Here is a 21,716-nt window from a genome sequence, read left to right as displayed (position 1 = left end):
AGCAATGAGGGATGATTTCAGTTTTTTCCTTGGTGGCACCATACTTTCTACCTTACTGTTAACTGGAGCTTGAATTCTCATCTTGAAGAAGAAAATAAAATCTTTGGCATTGTCGTATAGGCTAATTAAAAGTCATGGACTAGGTATAGTAAAAAGTTGGTGAAGAAAGCTCCAATAGTTGCTGAAAAGCTCCCCCACTCAATGTCGTGTCCTTGTAGAACCAACCAGCCAAGTTTCAAAACCCTTGGCGAGACTTTTCAGCTCAAGTCTTGGGTCCATCGCGTAACCAATTTTAGAGAAGATTACAAAAAATTCATCTGCTTTGTAATCCCTATGCACTGGTGGAGATCTACTCTAGGTCCTCTTTCCAAATGTGCATCTTCAAAACTATCAGAATTTGGGCATGATCCACTTCATCCCAGCCAGGATGCTGGGCTCGCAGGGGAAGTCCGGGTACCCCACCCACTTGTGCTTCCCGTGGAAAATCAGAGCTCGGCCCGTTTCCCCCCGGCCATCATTGCGAACCCCCGGAGTCCATGTTCTGGCCTCCGCTCTGAACCCATCATGGGGCAGGCCGACTCTGGGTAGACCAGGGCTGGAGATGAGGGGCTGGTGTCGGGGAAGGGCCTGTAGTGAGCCTGGAGACTGCGGGGAGGCTGTAGGGGCTGCTGGCCTGGATGTCGTGGTATTGCTCCTGTGGGGGAAGATGATGGCACCATGCTCCAGCGGGGAAGGGTGGATGAACCTCCACCCTGACGACAAGGGACCCAGAGCCGGAGAGCTTTCGCTCAGACTGGCTGTAAATGCCATTGGAGTGACCCAGCTCCGACATGGGCGGCTCATCTGCATGCAAAAAAACAAAAAAAAAAAAAGGTTCTTTTAAGAACTGTTAAAACTGAACAATTCATTGGGGATCCTAAAATGGTTTCCTCTGTTGTGGACACTGCTGTGAAAAGCCTCTTCTGGGACCTTTTTCTGAAGAGAGCAGTGTGGCCTGTTTGTGATGGATGCCAGAATTACAACCAAAAAATCTCACTGAAAACTGGCATGCAGTATATCAGAGCTCACACTTGTTTCCATTTATTTTCTTAAACCAGGCTTTTCAGAAAATTATTTAATAAACAAGTTCTATATTTTACATCAGACTGGGCTTTGATGTTGCAATATTTGATTCAAAGCAAAAACATTTTTTTGAAAATCATTCATGAACATTTTGGGGTATATCACACAATTTAACCCCATATTTTATGGTAACACATTAGTCATATTTATGTAGGGTCTCTGGGAGCAAACATACCCGTGAAAGAGACCTCAGCATCGCTGTCAATGCCCTCCTCCAGAGTGCGTCTTTATCCGATTTTTGGAGCTCCCGCGTGACCCTCTTCATGTTTCTGGACGTTACTGTCCCCATCTCTGCCTACCTGCATCTTTTTCAGTCTTTTCTCTTTGGCTCTTCTGTTTTGAAACCAGACCTGCGCAGAGACGTGGGGTAAATTTCACACCATTGCTGAACTCACAAAATTTTGAGGGCGCACTGTAAAAAGTCTATCTATCTTTCTATAATATATATATACTATATATATATATATAATATATATCTATACTATATATATATTAATATATTTTGTTTTAATTTTCAGTTAAAAAAACCCTTAACTTGTCCAGTCTGTGAACCTACCACAAATTGTACTTCGTGTGATAACACTTTAGGCTATTTAACTGATGTTATTTCAATTCAAATTCTATATTTAATGTCACGGTGGAAAGTTGTATTTTTAGGGGTGAGATAAAATAACCGCGCTTTTTTTGCGGTGTAGGCCTAGTTCTGTTGTAATGCACATTTGTTGTGTTGAGAATGAGCTGTATGTGTTGGGGATGTAGATGTAGCTGTTACCTGCACCACCCGCATGTTTCGAGGCCGGTCTCTGAACGACAGCTGCTCCCGCACGTGGGCGCGCGGGTTTCGGTGAGTTTTGTTATACGCGCCGTCTTCACCCGTCTTCCAGCTGTTTGGGCTGGTGATGTTTTTCGGTCCCTGAATTGTTTGTGCGCGGGCGTTTTGCTGTCGAATCCGCCTCTGTAATATAAGAAACAGATTTTGATTTATATAAAAAATGTCTAATCATGCAATTAGGCTACACCTTTATGTTAAGTGATACGGCAATCATTAGGGGGTATACTCGTCTTAAATTATGACTATGTATTATATTCTATTTCTATTCTATTCCTTAATGTAAATATAAATTATTTTTAATTTCAAATAGTATACTAACTTTATTCCAGTCAAAAGTATATTATTATTATTATTATTATTTTAACTTAGGTTAAAGGGAATGCAAGTTGCACATTATACGTTTAGATTTCTATTCGAATCTGAGTGCGTCGGTGAGATGAAGAAGGCACTCGAAGGCCTGTATTAAACATTTAGAATGCAGTTATCCAGTGTAAATGTAAGTTTATCTGCTCAATGAATGATGCTTCAGGGTCTCTTCCAGAACCCCGTTCTTAAATAATTCACAACGAGCGATCCCCGTCTCTGTAATATAAGAAACATATTTTAATTTAACAAACGAAATTATTTCTTATAGACCCCCATTACAATCTATTTTCATTTCGAGATGTTATGCTCGTTTTTTTATCATCCAATTCTATTCTATTCATTAAAAATGCCCGTGTTTCTTTATTTTCACAGATGGTTCTAAGAAGAACCCTTTAACATCCATGGAATCTTTCTTTTCGCACGAAATTGTTTTTTATGTTTTCACACTAAGAATTAAGAATCCTAAAAACACAAAAAAGGTTCGTTGGGGATCCAAAAATTGTTTCTTCTGTCGGCTCTGTTGGCAAAACCGCCTTTTGGGGACTTTTTTTTTATTTTTAATGATGTCTATTGACCTATTCTTATTCTATTCTATTTCTATTCTATTCCTATTCTATTCTTCAAGTCGGCTCTTATTATATTGGTGTCAACTGAAACGCATGTTTTGGAAATATTTAGATGCCTGCGCATATTCAGTGATGAGCTGCTTGTAACGTGAGTTTTCAACGGAATGACAAATAAGCGGGGGCTTTCCAGGCTCCCATTTCCAAATAAATCACTAAGCAGTCCGAATTTTGTGTACAGTATCAAAGCGCTGAATCTGGTCTGAAAAACTGCCCCTGAATGCAGATTGTGTCTCTCTGGCTCCATACAGATCAGTTTCTAGTGGCGTGTGTGGTACCACGTGTGTCACGGCGGTTTGGCACTTATCGATATTTGGAGGGCTGGCGAGTTTCGCAAATTACCTGAGCCGGGTCAAATGTTTATGGACGCGCCCCACGACCAGCGAGATATAAAGCTCAAAGAGTGTAAAAAGCGGTCAATCAATGTGAGGTCATCGAATGAAAGAAGTAAAACAATTAAAGACTTAGGGAACTAAGTGCTTGCTCATACAAAACTGCTTAGGCTAGTCTAGACCTAACTTCTCTGATTTTCTCTTACAAAAAATTAACATCTGCTAAATAATCCAAAGCCCCCTGTCCCGTGTGCACGTACCTCTCTGATTTTTGGCGGTCTCGTAATCGGGCTTTACACACCCAGTCGGACTGTCCTCCATCAGGGTAATACTCGTCACCTGTGGCCAGCTGCCTCTTACATACGATAAAGGCGAAGCAAGTGATGCAGGTGATACACGAAGTCCTGCGCCCTCCGGACCACTTGTTGTCGGCGGAATGCCCTGCTGCTTGACACGCAGCGCACTTGGTCCCGAATCTCCTGCAGGCAAAAAAATACGGGTCAAACACCGGTCAGATGGCACCCGAGGCGTCGTGAGGGTGAACGATATGAAAAACAAGTGCTTTGAAGAAGGACTGACTTGAAGAAGTCATCTTTGCAGTAGACACTGTCCCGCCTCGACCTGAAGCATTTGTCGGCCAGCTGAGACTGACAGTCGCTGCATTTTCCAGACAAGATTTGCCGCTGTGCCACTGTCGATCCAAAACCTTCAGGAGCTAAAAACGATCGACTATGTGCTGGTACAGGCCTGCGCAGACTGGAATATCTGCAAGAAGAGAAAACAACGGTACCATATCAAATACTGCGTATCAGAATGAAATGCATCATGAAACTTTTTTGCGAATAATAAAGAGAAAACCAAGTAAAAAATGAAAAAAACAGACAAAACATGCAAAAGGACGACGGCTATTTGTTGCCCTTGACCCCCGAGTAATTTCGCTTTATTTAAGTGATGAACGACGCTTTCATTTGTGCTTTTGATTATGATGTTGCAATTAATTTGTTTTTCAGTGTGGTTTTATTTACTAAACATATCCGTTAATATTACAAATATATATATATATATATATATATATATATATATATAGTATAGAATATATATAGAAGTATATTGTATATGTGGAGGTATATTTTATATTTTATATATGCAAGTATATTATATATATCCCAGTCATTTAACACGCTTTTATCCAAAGCGACTTTTTTTTGTCTGGATGTTTATTACAGATGAAGCCATATTGGAAGGATGAAAGAGCAAAAGTCTGCCCTTTTTTCAGTAAAAACATCAAAAAACCACATGATATTATCGCGATAATATTCCCCAAAAAGTTGTGATTGCGCATTCCGTTTTTACGCATGAAAAAAAGAAAGAAAGAAAACTAGTTTTGGCAGTAACTTGCTAGAGTTTTGGTTGGGGTGGTTATATCCCCCCATCCCCCACCAAACTACGCCCCTGTTCATTGTTAATATTAGTATTACTATAGGCCTATAATAAATAATAATAATAAATAATTATTTGAATTCTATTAATTTTAATTATTATGATATTTGTTATTATAATTTTATTTTTAAAATTTATATTTAGTATTTTTTTTAAATGATGTTTTGTTTTTAATATTACAGCATGTAAGCACCAGTCTTGTGGATAAATCACAATGCAATTCAAGGTCACAGTAAATACACCGGTAAAAACAGTCGAGCTTTTATTAAAGTAATCATTCTCTTTAACAAGGTTAAAAACTGAAAACTTTAATGTGTTGTCATTTAGTATCGTGGTTTACTTAAGTATTTTATGATATATAAATCTTAAGTCTGTTTTTGTTTAAAAAGCTTGCATAGAAACTTGAATAAAAAGCAACACCTTTTCCATTACTACACCGGTACATAAAGCACATAAAATAAAATCAACGACATGAATAAATATAACAATAACAATAATTAGCTACACACTATTATTTTTGTTATTATTATCATTATCATCATTATTATTTACGTTGTCCTCAAAACAGTAGTTTTCATGTGCTTCTGTTGATGCTAAATGCTAAAATTTCGTGAAACCCGCTTGCTCTGTGGGCGTCCTTAAGTAACAGTTCTCTGTAACCATATGACTGACATAAATATCCAGAAAATCACACCTTTGATTACATCTTCTTTACTCTAAACAAATTTGGTCAAATTCTGATTAAAAATAAAATTAAATCACGATCCACCCACTCGAGATTTTCTTATTAATAACAATAACAAATTAATAAATAAGGCCGAGCGCGCGTTTTATCTGGCAAATCAAGTGTCTTTGAGCTTGTAGCTGCTTCTCTGACATCACACACACACGTCATGAACAGGTGCACGGAGTACCTATCAATTATTCAATCAACCTACAGCTCTAATTATTAGTCTATAGCAGAAATCTCACATTTTTCATTAAAACATAGCGTCTGAGATAGTTTCTGTCCCCCCCGCAGCCTTCATTCAGAATGACGGGCTGTTTCTGGAAAATTTTCATTGTTTCTCAATACTCATTGTAATGTTTTAGTGTTTTATTTCGTTTTCTTTTCTGTACACCAAGGACTTTCCACCTAGATACAAATGATCAAACCCCGATTTTGCACCCTTAATATCTATCATGCGCGTCAAAGTCAAAAATGGGAAATGTTGCCGATTTGTGGAAAACAGACAGATACAGACATATGTTTGTTGTGAGCCGCTGTTGTTTAAGATTTAATCCCACAGAAAACACAATCATTCCTAATTCCAGAGCATTAGAGCAGCACAAAAAAACGTTACGCATGCAGGAGAAATAAACTCTTCTGAGAAAAGATCCACTCCACCATTACAAATCATCTATTAAAATTAAACACAAAGAGCATTAAAAACAGTCACCCAAAGTGCATTTTTAAATGTAAGGATAATTAAATTACAATCTTTCAGCAAATGTGCAACTCACGCAAGATTGGATTAATACTCAGAGGTGCTTCATATTTTTTCTAGATCTGAATTGATCTGTAAGTTTCTTCCGTGCTCTGATGTCGGCTGTACCTTTCCGTAACTCCTCTCTCTGCGTGAGTAAAGCCAGCAGCATCTCCGTGTGATGAGAGGACGGCTCTTTCGGCGAATCCCGAGCCTTATTCTGCTCCATTTTCATTATTCCGATAAAGAAAGACAAAACGCGTTGCGATTTATATACTATCTAAGAGTTATATGTAGCGCAGACATTGGCAGAAGACGCGCGCGTGCCAGAAACACATCCATCGCGCGGTGACTTTCTGCGTCTTGTGGCTCTTGATGCACAGTAGACAAACGCCGCCCCGTTACTTTGGTGACTGATAAAACAAATGAGCATCACCTGGACAAAACCAGCACAACAGCCTCACAGAGTTTCTGTGAGAAACGTCCACTGAATATTCACTGTCCACATAATCATTTTAGTACTTTTGCGCGTGAGACACACAAATATTCCTCACGCTATTTTCCATAAATGTGTCATATGATGCCCTCAACTAGCAACAATTAGTTGTGAAGGATGGCGACTGTGTTTCCCAAAAGCAAGTGTGTGTCCATCACATAAACATGCGCGTGCACCTGTCAAATCCCAATCTTGATCTGGATCTGAAGTAGCCTATTCAAAATACAACCTGTAACAGTGTGTAAAGCACACTGGCAAAATACACCCACTGCATTTGCAATTAAAGAAGAAACATGCGAATACACAAGAAAGACTAGAAATATGCGTACTGACACGTCTAATGCATTTTGTTCTGTTTTACTTAAAAGTAAAAAAGTCTAATTAGGGTAAACATCAGTCAGGTCTGAATCATTTTCGATAGACACACACGATGAAATTGGCGTCATTTAAATCAAACAATTTCTCCGCTTGTCTTCTTATTTTTTTTATTCTCAGATGAATGACACAGTTTTGTATGTAGTTTTGATGGACAAGAAACCTTAACACCGACGCAAACAGATAATAAATGCAAATTTCAAAGCGAATTAATTATTACAATGCCCCAGCTGTAGAAAGTTTTCCACAAGATGTCAACGCAAACAATACAAATGAAATTGTCTCTGACCAACGCACTTTTTTTTTTTTATCAACCTGTAGATTGGCGCAATGCTTTTTGCTTCTACAAAGCGAAAAATGAGTCATGTCTCTTTGAGATGGCACATAAACTGCGAACTTTTAAATCCAGATCATTTCATTTTCTCTACATCGATTTGGGTAAGACAACTGTTTGCTGTAGGAAAGCGAGGACACTTGTGTGAAAATGCTGATCGAGCTGCTCAAGCTCCAGATGAATGTTATTGACACTGATCTGCTGTGTCTGGGGAAATCAGCTTTAGTGGCACTGCGGCCGCCGCATGATAAACTCAAAATCAATGCCACATTTGCTTGGATTTCCACACTTTATGAAGCACATATCGGCGAAAGGTGCCGCAATGTTCCTCCTTACTTTCAGCTTTATCATTTTTATGTCATATTGACCTGTTCACCTTTGACGTAACAAAATCTCACGACTGAAGGCGAATTGACCACGTCATTTTGACAGCTCTATAACAACATCACTTGTTTTATTTTATTTTTATTTATTTTTTAATATTTTTAAAGGTTGCTATATTTGACAGTGACAATTTTCACTGCTTATGTAGCTACATAGGCCTAAGTGACAACTTGTAGTCAGCGAACAATTAATTTGTAGAGCTGCTAATACTTTAGGCTATGTATTGTTACTATAATTGCCTAATTTAATAATTATCAACATAATGTGTAACATGACAACTGCTAAACAGTGTTATTAAAGAAGACCAAGCCTCTCGCGTCTCAAAGACAGAATGTTGTTGAGGAAAACACATAGCCTAAATATTATGCTCCAGGTTTAACTCTCCAGAACAGCCCTAAACCGGGTCTCCTCTGGTTCAGGTGCTGCACCTGTTGAGGGAAACCCGATACCTGCTGGTCTCGCGGACGGAGCTTCGGTCCGCTCGTAGGTCTCTCATGACAACCGTGACCGCGTGCGCTTCACATCTGTTCCACGCGCTAACAATGTTGCTCATTACATATGCATACGGCGTCAAACAGGCGAATGTTCGGAGCAGGAACAGTTGTTAGTTGGTCGAAAAAGACGACTTCAAGACTATCAGTATAACGTGCATGTGAATGTATGTGTCTAATGCAGAAACTCCAGAAACCCTTGACCTTTAGAGAAACGCTTCATCCACCAAAACAAACACTCTTCAGAAGGGTTCATGGGGTTCAGCGAAGAGCCATTTACTTCTCTTTAACCGATTTAGCTGTGTAGGGGCTCTTAAGCTGAAGCTAAAAACGATACTTTAGACGTTAAAAATATTTTAAATGAAGATGTGTAATAGGCTACTAGCATATACGATTTTTTCGTATAATCTCGAATGCACTAATACTGACATTTAAAGAAGTCGGGAATAAAATTATTTTAGGGTCTTAAATAGGATCTCAAAAGACATTAGGCAGTAGGCCTACTTATTAAGTAAAAATATTAGAGTTATTTATTATGTAGTGCATAAGAAAATTTATCTGTCTTTGAGTGAGATATAAAAGGCATTTTCAATTTCCACTCAAACAGGCAGTCTACGACACGTATATGATAAATAGTACAGGCTTTAATAGTAGCCTATATTTTGTAAAGAAATACCGGCGGATTGTTGCTCTTGTGTTGTCGATGACTTGTCAAAGCTCATTGGGAGCTTGTCAGTTTTCCAGTCGATTTCCTTGTTAAACAGCTCAAAGGAATCTGCGTTAAACTAATGTAGAGAAATAGCTGTCTTACCTTGACTCGAACTGTATCTGGTGTAATTCCCAGCATTTTGACAGCTTGATCCCGGATGTTCTAACAACATTCTGACGCAAATGAAAATAAACTAATAGGAGATTAGAGGGGAAAAATAAGAATATTAAAACGAAAAACAATATAGGACTGTTTAAAATGAGTGGGGAAAAATAAAATAAATAAGAGCGGCCCAACAAAATAATTCACAGAAAACGGCCCGGGCTGCGGTCCCTCGGTGTTTCAGGGCTCTACAACTTTTCAAATGTCTTGACTGAGTCGCTGTGTTGTTCAGGAGGTCTGAGGGAGGAGGAATCCTGATGACCTGCAGTTGTTTTTAGCATCACAAAAGCCCAGGAGCAGAGCGCGTCACGTGTGTGTGTGTGTGTCCCTGTCCGCGGTGCTGAAGGAGTTCCTACAGAGGCGTGAACACACCGACCGACCCCCCACCCACTGCACCCACCCCGCCTCCACGCGTGTCTCTCAGACAAACGTTTCTCCCGAGCATCTCAAACGAAACGTGTCCATCTGACACGGCCAGAGACTGGAGATAAAAACATCCCGGGACCGTCGCGACCCACGGACGGACAGACAGTGAACAACGTCTTTTTTCAGTATGACGATTCAGTGTCGTTAATTTTACCCTATGACAAAAGACACATAATAATTATAATTAAAGAGCGTTCTGTTGAAGTCCTTATAAGATAATCGTACAAAACTGTCCCTGTCACGTAATTGGATAAGATAATCGTACAAAACTGTCCCTGTCACGTAATTGGAAGGTTAAATTAAAATAATTAAAAATCCAAACAAAAAGTATGCTCTTATGACTTTCATCCACCACAAACAAATAAATCAGACAGACAGATAGACAGACAGACAGACAGACAGACAGATAGATAGATAGATAGATAGATAGATATTCCTTCATTTTTATCTATCTATCTATCTATCTATCTATCTATCTATCTATCTATCTATCTATCTATCTATCTATCTATCTATCTATCTGTCTATCTGTCTATCTGTCTGTCTATCTGTCTGTCTGTCTGTCTTTTATTTAATAACTTAATTTAACCTTCTTTCTTAAGCCAGTTTCAACAAGTCTGGTACAACAAGGATCCCTGTCATTAAAACTGTCATTAAAATTTAAAGCAAAATGATGTTCATACAACTTACAAACAAAATTAGAGAAAGGTTTGTTTTCTGCACTGTAAAAGTTCTGGCATGCCTGTAAACCATGTTCATTCTAAATTATGATTATTCAAATGTAAAGCAAAAATTAAATAAACAAATAACAAGTTTGTGTTTTGGGTACATCAGAGATAACTTCCTGTAATACAGATCACATTAAAATATATTTTAAATAGTCATATCAGACATCATATCAAACAATGATGGTTTAACAATTACACTGGCAGTTATGATGTTATAGTTGATAATGGATACTATTGCATGATTAAATGGTCACTTTTTTAATTGTCCTTTGGTGGCATCTATGACTCATCACACACACACACATGCACGCACACACGCACACAACGCACACCACGACACACACACACACACACACACACACACACACACACACACACACACACACACACACACACACACACACACACACACACACACACACAACTGACCTTTTGAGAGTCACTCTCAAAAACTCAGACCTACTCGCATCTTGCTAATATACTCCCTCAATAGAGCATCTCTCTCAAGTCTGAGCATCTCAGCTCTTGTCTCTGTGCTGTGCCTCTTGTTTCACTCAATTTCAGTAAATTGCTAAAGTGTTAATGCACCTGGGGCCCACTTACAGGGCCTTTTCAATCAGGCTTTAATAGAGCTCTTTGGCATTTGCCCCGGCTTGTGTGGCCTGGTGGCAGAGCTTCAACTCATCTCGCACATGCAGGAAAACAGCATGTCGTCTGAGCTCAGCGAGAGACACTTGAAGATCCTTGTGTTGTGAGGAGCACACAGCAGATCAAAACTATATATTATTTCTGGAGTGGAAGGTGCAGCTTTTTTAAATGATTGTGCATTTAAAGGCTGCAAACATCAATGGTCTGCTCATATGTCCCTTTTGTGAGGACCGTTGGGAGATAGAGTCATCTGGAGGAACAGGACCAGATGAAAGTGGATGCATCATATTCCAAAGAAACCAAAGCCACGCCATCGATTCTGTGTAGTTTCTGCTGTGCATCTTTTAAAGGCATACTTCACCAAAAAAAAAAGCAAAAAAAATTGCTGAAAATGTCCTCACTCTCAGGTCAGATGAGTTGTAGATGAGTTTGTTTGTTCATCAGATTTGGATGAAGCGTTACATCACTTGCTCATTAATGGATCCTCTGCAGTGAATGGGTGACGTCAGAATGAGAGTCCAAACAGCTGATAATAACATCACAACAATCCACAAGTCATCCACACACATCTTCAGTCCCCATCAATTAATGTTTTGTGAATCCAAAAGCTGTGTGTTTGAAAGCCACAAATCCATCATTATGGTGTTTTTTAAACTTCAAACCAGTGCATATTTGGCAAAAATAATCCATAATAATGCTTCCTCCAGTGAAAAAGTCATCTGATCTAAATCAGGAGAGAAATCTGCACAGATCAAACACAGTTTGACAGTCCAAAACTGCCCTAAACATAAAAGTAGCTGGGGGTTTTGATGTGAGAAGACAAGGAGATTGATTTTTTTTCACTTAAGGAAGCATTATTATGGATTATGGACGTGTATTGCAGTTAAAACGTCTTAATGATAGATTAGTTTCTTACAAACACATAGCTTTTGGCTTCAGAAAGAGGTTCATTGATGAATTGGAGTGGTGTGGATTATTTGTGGATTATTGTGATGTTTTTATCAGCTGTTTGGACTCTCATTCTGACGGCACCCATTCACTGCAGAGGATCCATTGGTTAGCAAGTGATGGAATGCTACATTTCTCCAAATCTGATGAAGAAACATCTATATCTTGGATCTCTGATTTTCAGCACATTTTCATTTTTGGGTGAACTATTCATATAAAAGCAAGGCCAGAAATTCAATGGCAGTGTAATTTGCAAGTTTCTTTCGTACCACGTGTAGCAATCACACAGTTATTCAGTCATGCTTGGTTTACGAGCAATATAAACTAAATCCACTCGCATAGATACAGTAAAGATGGCAGCCTGAGAGTCCTTTAGCATCTCCTGCCTGTTTTTAACACACACACAGACACAAACTCTCTCATCAATAAGTGTGTAAGTGTAAGTCTTAAATTCTGTCTAAGATATTATCCATTCTAAATCTGCTAATATTTTGAAACGCATCATCATATCATAGTGTTAAAAATAAATGTGCCGGCGGGGTGGATATAAAACAGCAGGTCCCCCAAAGCTCAGGCCACAAATCAAGTTAACAATCTGTAACGGTGACCTGTGAGTACTGAAAGGCAGATTTGAAATATGATTTCCATTCCTTTACTTCACTTATGTATATGCGCTCTAAATTTTCTAAATAAGATTAATGAGTTTGCTAAGAAAAGCCTGATTTGCTCTGTAAATTCAAAGCGAGGTGCGGAGCTTCTTTGCATACGTAAGTGGTGCATTACTGCATGCGGATATTGATTGCAGGGTCTTTATGAATTTATAGGAGGAACTTGCTTGAGGAACAGCACATGCGCAGAAACATAGTGACGCTAAGAGCTGCCAAAAGCCATGAAACCATTACAGAGAAAACAAGAGCAGAACAATCTAGTGTTGTGTGTGTATTAATCACTGTACACCTAAACATTGCATAAACTTTCTTTATACTACAGGTGGATGCTCTTTTCTTAAAATCACTTTGATAGTTCATCTAAAATGAATAGTTTTTATCCAAAATGAAAATTCTGTCATCATTCGATCATTTTGGTAACCAAACAGTTGCTGGTAGCCACTGACATTTATAGTATTTTTTCCCATACTGTGGAAGTCAATGGCTACCAGCAACTGACTGGTTACTTACATTCTTCAAAATATTATTTTTGGGTGAACTATGCCTTTAAACTTAATCATGGATTAATCAACAAATTATATTCATAAAGTTATATATATGTTATATGTTATCAAATGACAAACTTTTTTTACGAGTTCACTATTGAGAGTTTAACATCATGAAAATATAAAAAATGTGGTGGCTATGCTCCAAATATCATAATGATATACAGGTGCTGGTCATATAATTAGAATATAATCAAAAAGTTGATTTATTTCACTAATTCCATTCAAAAAGTGAAACTTGTATATTATATTCATTCATGACACACAGACTGATATATTTCAAATGTTTATTTCTTTTAATTTTGATGATTATAACTGACAACTAAGGAAAATCCCAAATTCAGTATCTCAGAAAATTAGAATATTACTTAAGACCAATACAAAGAAAGGATTTTTAGAAATCATGGCCAACTGAAAAGTATGAACATGAAAAGTATGAGCATGTACAGCACTCAATAATTAGTTGGGGCTCCTTTTGCCTGAATTACTGCAGCAATGCAGTGTGGCATGGAGTCGATCAGTCTGTGGCACTGCTCAGGTGTTATGAGAGCCCAGATAGCTCTGATAGTGGCCTTCAGCTCTTCTTTTATTCTTGGGTCTGGCATATCGCATCTTCCTCTTCACAATACCCCATAGATTTTCCTGGTATATGGCTGCATTGACCTTGGACCTCAGAAAACACAGTGGACCAACACCAGCAGATGACATGGCACCCCAAACCATCACTGACTGTGGAAACTTTACACTGGACCTCAAGCAACGTGGATTGCATGCCTCTCCTCTCTTCCTCCAGACTCTGGGACCCTGATTTGCGAAGGAAATGCAAAATTTACTTTCATCAGAGAACATAACTTTGGACCACTCAGCAGCAGTCCAGTCCTTTTTGTCTTTAGCCCAGTTCGAGATGCTTCTGACGCTGTCTGTTGTTCAAGAGTGCGACAGCTGAAACCCATGTCTTGCATACGTCTGTGCGTAGTGGTTCTTGAATTACTGACTCCAGCTGCAGTCCACTCTTTGTGAATCTCCCCCACATTTTTGGATGGGGTTTTTTTTTCACAATCCTCTCTAGTGTGCGGTTATCCCTATTGCTTGTACACTTTTTTTTCTACCACATCTCCTTCCCCTTCGCCTCTCTGTTAATGTGCTTGGACACAGAGCTCTGTGAACAGCCAGCCTCTTTTGCAATTACCTTTTGTGTCTTGCCCTCCTTGTGCAAGGTGTCAATGGTCATCTTTTGGACAACATTCAAGTAAGCAGTCTTCCCCATGATTGTGTAGCCTACAGAACTAGACTGAGAGACCATTTAAAGGTCTTTGCAGTTGTTTTGAGTTAATTAGCTGATTAGAGTGTGGCACCAGTATATTGAATATTGAACCTTTTCACAATATTCTAATTTTCTGAGATACTGAATTTGGGATTTTTCCTTAGTTGTCAGTATATAATCATCAAAATTAAAAGAAATAAACATTAGAAATATATCAGTCTGTGTGTAATGAATGAATATAATATACAAGTTTCACTTTTTGAATCGAATTAGTGAAATAAATCAACTTTTTGATGATATTCTAATTATATACCAGCACCTGTATGTTTTTAATCAACTTTTTGATAATATCTGCATGATTTGTCAAAATGAGCATTATACTTTGTACAATATGCCATTTTGTTACCTTAAAGAGCTATTTTTTGCTTGTTTTAACCCATTACATTTAGTGATGTTGTGGTATGAATTAATGCTTAAAAAAAACATGAATAGGTGATACTGATTCAGTTTTTCTACCATCTACACCAAAATGTAGTTTCTTTGTATTTATTTGTAAAATTTACCTGCGATTTGTGAGTGTTGTTTGTTTACCCAAATATTTTTTTTATTTTATATTATGCTTCTTTATTTTTTGTGATTTTAAATGATCAGTAATTATTATTGGGTTTAATAAACTACTGGGTTTGACATTTGACGACCAGTTTCACACAGGTCATCTTCATGTATGCACAAGTCCTTGCTCATATGCATGCGTTCTTAAGCAGTGTAAAACAAGCGGCGTGTGCATAGATGCTGGGGTCTGGTGGTCAGAGGTTGAGCATGCTGGTCCTGACACCAGCTCTCCATTGTGTGTCTGTCATAATCATCACGCCTCTGAATGGAGCGTCTTGTGCGGGGAAGGAGGGCACCAATCACACGCCTCATTAAACAGGCTTGGTTACTCAATGTAGTGGTGATCCCAGGACACTCAGCCTGTTGCTGTCTGAGGGGACACTAGCCAGGAAAACTGTGGGATCTTGGATACATTTTGCATCTAGGTTTATTTAAGACGAAGCGAAGATGACTTTCTCACTAGACATCCAAAGCTGCGTCCCAGTCCGAGCAGGACGTTTCAAGGCTTTTTTGATGACCCGCGTGGGCCTTGGTTGCATGTCTGGCTATCCATTAGCCTAGCCGCTAGCGTAGTAAACTCCCATTGTTCTGAAAGTGTGTCCATCTGGCAGTTTCACTGGCGAGCGATGGCTTCCAGAGCAGCTGGCTCAAAAACTGCCCAACTGCTCTTGTCCCGCGCGTTCCTGACTGCCCAACCGCCGCCAGAGTGTGCTGACCATTCAGAGGGTCAGCGGGCCGCGGCAGGTCTGGACGGGTGACACCATTGAGCTTTTTGTTCACTAGTGTCCTACTGTAACTGTCTGAATATGATTAGCTGTGGTGCACAACCCCATTAAACAGAGTCAGCAGTGATAGTGATACCTACCACTTCACACATCATCAAGTCAGTCAGTCTGATAATTATTTGTTATTTATCTTTTTTTTTGGTATATTAATTGCATATCCATGATATTAAGTTGAATCTGCAGTTTTTGTTTTTAAAGCATACACTTCTGTTCAAAAGTTTGGAGTCAGTAAGATTTATTTTAATTTTATTTTTGAAAACAAAAAGAAGTATACTTTTATTCATCAAGAACATAAAAATTGATCAAAAATGGCAGTAAAGACATTTCTAATCTTACAAAATATTTCTTTATCAATTATATACTGTTCTTTTGAACTTTCTATCCATCAGTGAAACCTGAATAATAAAATGTACCATGGTTTCTACAAAAATATTTGGCAGCACAATTGTTTTAAGAAATGTTTCTTAAGCAGCAAATTGGTATATTAGAATGATTTCTGAAGGATCATTTGACTCGGAAGACTGGAGTAATGATGCTGAAAATTCAGCTTTGATCACAGCAATAACATATTTACATAGAAAATAGCTATTTGAAATTGAAATAATATTTCACAATTTCTACTGTTTTTTTTGATCAAATAAATATAACCTTGGTGAGCAGAAGAGACTTCATTAAAACATTAAAAATAAATCTTTTTAGTGTAAATAAAAACAAAGTGTAGATAGTGTAAAGTGTAGATAATATAAATAAAAACAGAAAAATCAACATGATTATGTACAAAAGAACATCACAGCAGCATCAAACCTTGACTTATTATTTACCAGTGTTATTTTAGTTTCATTGAGATACTATTATAGTTTTATTAATGTTTTGAAAAACTTTCAAGGTTTTATATTTCCTGTATTTTTACTTTTTTGTAATCTGTTTATTTATTTATTATTTATTTCAGTATATAGTTTTTTAGTTTACTACAGTTTTTTAGTTTAGTTAACTATAGATAACCTTGTTATTTACAGACTCAAACCCTTGACAACATGGTAGGTGTTTGATGCAGAACCTCCAGCATGTCAGTGCAGTGAGTGTCTCATCAGATGGCAGGGCTTTTGAGATGCTGCTCAGTTCAAAGGGGGACTGCTTCTCTACTGACATCAGCCTCCTAATATTGAGATGCTAATGATGCAACACATAATGGCACAAAGGTAGAATGCTGTGACTCTCTCCACAACAATGGCCTTTAGCTCACGGCCGACACATTTACAGCCCAGCATGTGTCGCTGGCTTCATCCTGCAACAATAAGAGGAATCTCTGTGCTTTCGCTGGGCTTTTTATTCCTCAGAGCAACTGCCCCATATTTCATGTTGCTTTGAGTAACCCTTAAGACCCTTCTTTATTTTGAGAAGTTTGTCTAAAAGAGCAAAGACAACACAAGTCAGGTCAGACACATTATGAGAGGTCAAAGTTCAAAGCCCTTAGGAGAAGTTAACACATCCTTCTGGAGAGGCTGAGCTCTTCTGTAGGTGGTCTGATCTTTTACCTGCAGAAAACAAACAGAAAAGGCAGAATATTTTCATTTCATTTTGATTTCAGGGTGAAATATGACAATTAAAGTTTCTCTTCAGCAGAGATCAGCCAATGTGAATTAAATTAATGTAGGACTTTAGCAGAATTATTACTAAACTAACATAAACAGCTGAAACAAAATTAAAATAAAATAAGATTAAATAATAATAAACATTTCAACTAGTTGACACGTCAATATTTCTCTTTTTGATTTAGAGAGTAACTAAAATAAATAAACTGAAATGAATAAAAAAACAAAATGACTAAAATGACTAAAATGTTATTTCTTATTTAAATGTAAGGCAGGGATTCCCCCTTTTTTGTCAGCTGGACTTAATATTTTTACCTAAAATACTTAAAATGTAAATGTGTTAATTAATTAATATATTAATTAATATATTAATATTAATTAATATATTAATATTAATTAATATATTAATATTAATTAATTAACACATTTGCATGTTCACAGTTGACTGATGTAAGTTAATGGTCACATGACATGCAGGTGAACAAATAAAATATATTTTTTGATAAGTGCTTCTTTTAATTGTTTATTTAATTATTTAATTATTTAAATTTTAAATTTTTATGATTTCATTTACCAGCTTTTCATTAAAAAAGGAAGCACCTGTAGATGACATAACAAAATGTTGATATAATGTAATGTTTAATGCACTTCATGCTGTTAATAACAACAAATAGAATATATTTCCTTTCTCTTTATATTTTTATGTCAATATGGTACAAGATTATCCTATTTAAATCAATGCGATAAATGAGCTAGGTCAAAAGTAAACTAAAAGTAATCAAGAAGTATTATATTACCTAACCCTAATTTTGAATCATTAATGGACTACAAGTTGTGAGTAATCTATCCAGCACTGACTTAAATGCAAAAATGTCCTAAATAACTACACAAACACATTACCAAAATCCAGCCATTTTTTTGTTTTTGACTAATTTTTTTGTAGTTTTTTTTTTATATATTTTTTTTTAGAGAATGTTTTTTTAAATGTGATGTGTTTTGATATTTTTGTGTGAGGTGAGTCTTTCAGAGAATCATCAGGGCAATGTCACCAGAGACAGATCAGAGCAGGACTGACTCACATAATGATGGATGTAACGAATCAGCTCCAAAATGAATGTATTTATTATGTGTAATTCATTTGTGGCATGTCAGTGAATCCGGGACGATGTGCTGCCGTGAGGAGCTTCAGGGTCAGCCATTTAAAAGATCACATTCATCAGTGTGTCATTATTATATATCATTCATGCTGAGCAGCTCTTGATTAGAAAACAATTTTGCTCTGCAAATCGCACAGGTGTAGGTGCAGGAGGACATTCTTCTTTTTTTTTTTTTTTCTCTGGTGGTTTATTGGAAATAGTTTTTGTGGAGACTGCGTGACGTCTTACATGTGCACTAACTAAAGGAGAAGCAGACGGAGGGGGTTTGTTTTGGGAAGGGGTGCCGGTCTGGGTCAAGAGGGGGACGTGTTGTGTTTTTTCCTCTTTCTTTCAGGGGCAGCAGGATTTAGGAATCACATACTCGTCTCCCAGCCTATAATCCCACAGTCTCAGACTCGTGACCCACTTTCCTGGAGGAGCGGTGAGAAAGAACGATCCGCAAGGGTCACTGAACTGTTTCTGAACAAGCTGCATCTCAGATAAGAAAGATAAAACTCTTAGAGTTGTGCAAGTGTGTTGTGATCAAATGCACCGAAGCAGCTAATTAAAGGGACGGTTCATCCGAGAGATAAATTTCTGTTATCATTGTTTCACTCTCATGTCATTCCAAACCAATATGAGTTTCTTTTCTCTGTTGAAAACAAAAGTTGTGTTCAACAGAAGAAAGAAACTTATACAGGTTTAAACAAACATTAGTGTGAGTACATGATGACATAATTGTCCTTTTTTTCTCTTTTTTCACCCCTTTAATTAATGCAATGTTCTTCTAAAATATTACCTATTACTTTTCAATTCATGCACATGCATTTTCAGTTCCCTTGGAATAAAACCCATGTCAAAACTGTCAAAAACCAATCATACAGATCATTATTAATTTGATTTTTGCTTACAGACCTGGCAGTTTACGTTCAGCATTAAAGATATTTTGCTGATGTTTCTGTTGAATCGACCTCACAATCATTTAGTTGCTGAACTGAACCAGTTTCAGTGTGTAGAAAAACAGATCCCACGCTCTTAAACCTGAGGAGCCTGGATTTCTGCGAGATTCAATTCAATTGCTTCTTATAATCCAGCATTTAGTGCAGATCATCCATTGACATAAAGGGATAAAAGAGAGCATTGCATTATCTTAGGCCTTCTTTATGGAAATGGGACAAAGACAAACAGGAGCTCATATCGTGGTGACATGCTGCTTTCCTCGTCTCTGGACATTCTTTTGTGTGGGACTGTAAGTGTGTGTGACAGGCTCTGATAATCCCTGTCCCTGATCCACCTCCAGCTAAAGTAGGCCAAGAACTGGAGGAGAGCAGCGCCTGACCTCAGCCCAAACATGGGCACCAGGCTGCTTCTGTATTCAAATTGATGCGTTGAAATGTCGAACAGTTTCACAAGGGCAGTTTGGAGTGGGTTTTATTGGAGGGATAAAAATCTAATTATTATGAATATTTTATTCGGTTAATGTTTATTAGAGTTTTTTATGGTTTGACATTTTTAACTATAATAACACTGAGACATTTATTTGAAATAGATATTTGAGAGATATTTGAAATGCATATAAGCTAACTGAGCTCAAAGCTAACATGCATGGTCATGGGGTCTTTACAAGTTCATGACATTTGCAAACACAGGCACAGGAATATTTCTAAGCTAAAGATGCAGCTGTGCTGATTTGACTCCATCTGCTGAAACCCGAGTTTGTCATAAGGTTACTTTTGTGATGGTGAACCTGCTGCCATGGTAACAGCAGTAACTGAACCTGGCCAGCAGCAGACAGTCTCTCTTCAGCATCTGGTCAGCAGCCAGTCTCCTTCTTAACAGGTAATGCAAGACATGCTGGTACTCCACACAAATGCTCAGTGCAACCAACAGGGCAGAAAATATCCTCAAACTTATTGTTTGAATAGTACATTTGTGAAGTTTTTTCTTTGTTTTTCTGAATTTACATAAAGCATCCTATGGCCAATTAATAAATATCTTTCTGCATACAACTGTGAAGGAATAACTACATTTTAACATGTTCTGCAGAAAATGTGTTTTGTCTTTGTTTAGCATGTTGCTATTACTTTTCACACTGATATTAAGTAATAGCATTCATCATTTTATGTCTTTTTGGACTTTTGGAACTCTAAAATGCAGGTGCATCACTAAAAAGTGAACATGCATACTCACAAAGACAAAAGCTGCATGTTTGCAAGTAACAAAATTGATCCATTAAGACATTTTTAACTAAAATATCCATAATCCATAATGATGCTTCCTCCAGTGAAAAAGTCTATCTTTTGTTGTCTCTTACATCAAAATCCATCAACATATTTGTTTAGAGCAGTACTGGCTTGTAAACGGTGTTTGATCTGTGCAGATTTTTCTCCCGATTCAGACCAGACCACCTTTTTCACTGGGGAAGCATTATTATGGATCATGGACTCATATTTTAGCCAGAAGATACAGTTTGAAGTTACAAATATCTCAATGATGGATTTGTTTCTTTCAAAAACACATCTGTTGGCTTCACAAGACAATAATTGATGGACCGGAGTGGTGTGGATTACTTATGGATTATTGTGATGTTTTCATCAGCTGTTTGGACTCTCATTTTGACGGCACCCATTTACTGCAGAGGATCTATGGAATGCTACATTTCTCCAAATCTGATGAAGAAACAAACTCATCTACATTCTACATCTAACTTTTCAGCAAATGTCCATTTTTTTAGGTGAACTATTCAGGGCTCTTCTAGATGGTGATCTGCCATGATGCCCGATCAGTGAAGTCTTCCACATTAACACAGGCTTTACGGATTAGAGTTTCATACATAAACTCGCGATTGCATCACTTGCATTACCAAGTGTTTTTCCTCACATTCACGTTGTTGTCCAAAGAGTAAATGCAGTATGAACTCACTTCTTTGAGAGGGTTTTTCTCAACCTGAAAATAAATGCACAGGCCAGGGTTAAACTAAACCTGGTCAACCCGCACACAAACACAGACAGCTGGAAGACACGACACGCAGGTAATCACAAACCTGCACTGATGAAACTATCACAACAAACTCTCCTTTCTTCTCTTTTAGAGACACTGGTGGATTTTGCTTAGGAATTTTATAGTTTAGGTTTCTAAATGTCTCTTGAATTTTAATGTTTTCATGCTCTCAGCAGACAATAGTTTACAGCACAAACACATGGTGGGCAGAACATACCATGTTCATCCTTTT

The 21,716-nt window shown here is 37.7% G+C and overlaps 1 pseudogene; it reads right to left on the bottom strand.

The window, feature by feature from the left end:
- Nucleotides 1–349: 349 nt before the first annotated feature.
- LOC122137385 lies at nt 350–6,437 on the bottom strand (annotated as a pseudogene).
- Between the last annotated feature and the right edge of the window lie 15,279 nt (nt 6,438–21,716).

Source organism: Cyprinus carpio, chromosome B5 (assembly GCF_018340385.1).
Source record: "Cyprinus carpio isolate SPL01 chromosome B5, ASM1834038v1, whole genome shotgun sequence".
In the NCBI taxonomy this organism is placed as follows: Eukaryota; Metazoa; Chordata; class Actinopteri; order Cypriniformes; family Cyprinidae; genus Cyprinus; species Cyprinus carpio.
Note: the sequence above shows the minus strand (reverse complement) of the source record. Positions and strands in the feature narration are given on the sequence as shown.